The sequence below is a fragment of the Malurus melanocephalus genome, unplaced genomic scaffold (genome assembly GCF_030028575.1).
Source record: "Malurus melanocephalus ecotype Western Australia unplaced genomic scaffold, MMel_1.1 scaffold_2464, whole genome shotgun sequence".
Classification (NCBI taxonomy): Eukaryota; Metazoa; Chordata; class Aves; order Passeriformes; family Maluridae; genus Malurus; species Malurus melanocephalus.
In genome coordinates this window covers 8,144-10,565 of record NW_026625696.1, presented here as the reverse complement: position 1 = coordinate 10,565, position 2,422 = coordinate 8,144, and positions in this window count along the sequence as shown.

Sequence of the window (2,422 nt, the reverse complement as noted above, 5' to 3'; positions counted from 1 at the left end):
AGGCGCCAGCGCGTCTCCTCGCGCTCCACGTGGAAGATCTCGTCGCCGTCGAAGTCGAACATGAACTCGCCGCCGTCCACGCGGGAGTCCAGGGTCTTCTGGTAGAACTCGGTTTGGATGATGGTGTGGGGAGGGACTGGGGAAAAAAAAAAATTTGAATTTTGAGGTTTTTGGGAAAAATTTGGTGATTTTTGGGCAAAAGATGGAATTTTTCTGCGATTTTTTGTGATTTTATTGCAATTTTTCTGCGATTTTTCGGTGATTTTATAGCGATTTTATAGCGATTTTTTCACAATTTTATTGCGATTTTATTGTGACTTCATTACAATTTTATTGCAATTTTATTTTGATATTATCACAATTTTATTGCAATTTTATTGCAATTTTTCTGCGATTTTTCGGTGATTTTATAGCGATTTTATAGCGATTTTTTCACAATTTTATCGCAATTTTATCACAATTTTATTGTGATTTTATTGTGATTTTATTGCGATTTTATTCCAATATTATGAGTTTATTGCGATTGTATCACAATTTTATTGCGAATTTATAGCAATTTTATTGTGATTTTTTGGCAATTTTTAGAAAAAATATTGTGACTCTTTTAAAATTTTTGCGATTTTTTTTTTTTGCGATTTTTTTTTTGAATTTCGGAGAACATGAACTCGCCGCCGTCCACGCGGGAGTCCAGGGTCTTCTGGTAGAACTCGGTTTGGATGATGGTGTGGGGAGGGACTGGAAAAAAAAAAAATTTGAATTTTGAAGTTCTTCGGAAAAAAAAACGGATTTTTTCTGATTTTATTGGGATTTTTTGGCTACTTTTTGTGATTTTTTTTCGATTTTTTTCAATTTTTTTGCAATTTTCTTCCATTTTTTTGCGATTTTTTTGTAGGGTTTTTTTCGATATTTTAAGGGTTTTTTGTGGATTTTTTGAGATTTTATTGCAATTTTTTGCAACTTTTTTGATGTTTTTGTGATTTTTTTCGATTATTTTTCATATTTTTCTTTTTTTTGAGATTTTTTTGCGATTTTTTTGCAATTTTTTGCAATTTTATTTTGATTTTTTTCGATTTTTTGCGATTTTTTTGCGATTTTTTTCGATATTTTTTCGATTTTTTTGCGAATTTTTTTCTGTGGTTTCTCGATGTTTTTCGATTTTTTTGGGTTTTCTTTGCAATTTTCTTTTGCTTTGTTGGTGATTTTTTGGCGATTTTTTGGCGATTTTTTGCGATTTTTTTTTAAATTATTTGAGGAGTTTTTTGAGTTTTTCTGTGATTTTTTTTGCAATTTTTTTGCGATTTTTTTTGGAATTTTGGAGAACATGAACTCGCCGCCGTCCACGCGGGAGTCGAGGGTTTTCTGGTAGAACTCGGTTTGGATGATGGTGTGCGGAGGCACTGGAGAAAAATTCGGGAAAAAGTTGGAAAAATTTAGAAAAAAATTGGGAAAAAATGAGATTTTTACGCGATTTTTTGTGATTTTATTGCGATTTTTTGGCAATTTTTTGCCCATTTTTTTCCCATTTTTTGGCGGGTCTTTAGCGGTTTTGTGCTATTTTGGGGATTTTTTTTCACAATTTTTTTGGGGTTTTTTTCCTTTTTTTGCCAATATTTTTGGGATTTTTGGGGGAATTATTTGCTGGTTTTGTGTGCTTTTTTTGCGATTTTATTGCCAATTTTTTTGCCGGATTTTGGGGGCTTTTGCGGTTTTTTGAGGGTTTTTTTGTGATAATTTTCGGATTTTTTGTGATTGTTTTCGGTTTTTAAAAAAAAATTTCCCTATTTTTCTTTAATTTTCTGGACACTTTTTGAAGGATTCTTTGAGGGGAAGTTTTGGGGATTCATTTTTGGAGAACATGAACTCGCCGCCGTCCACCCGGGAATCGAGGGTTTTCTGGTAGAACTCGGTTTGGATGATGGTGTGCGGTGGAACTGCAAAAAAATTTGGGAAAAAAAATAGGGATTTTGGGAAAAAAAAAGAGAATTTTGGGAAAAAAAAGTGTTTTTTCCCATGATTTTATTGCCATTTTATTGCTATTTTTTGGCCATTTTGGGGGTTTTGTTTTTAGGGGTTTTGTGCGATCTTTTCAGGATTTTTTGGGATTATTTTGAGATTTTTTTTTTCCATTTTTTGACTTTTTTTTAGAGGTTTTGAACGATTTTTTGGGGGATTTTTTCCCGATTTTTCCCTATTTTTTCCACAATTTTAGGGGGGTTTCTGTGGTTTTTTTTTAGCAATTTTTTTCAGATTGTTGGGGGATTTCTTTTTTGGCTTTGTGTGCTTTTTTTGCGATTTTATTGCTATATTTTTGACAGATTTTTGGGGGATTTTCCAATGTTTTTTGAGTTTTTTGCAATTATTTTCAATTAAAAAACAAAATCCGCTATTTTTTTCGATTTTTTTTTTCTATTTTGGGGGATTT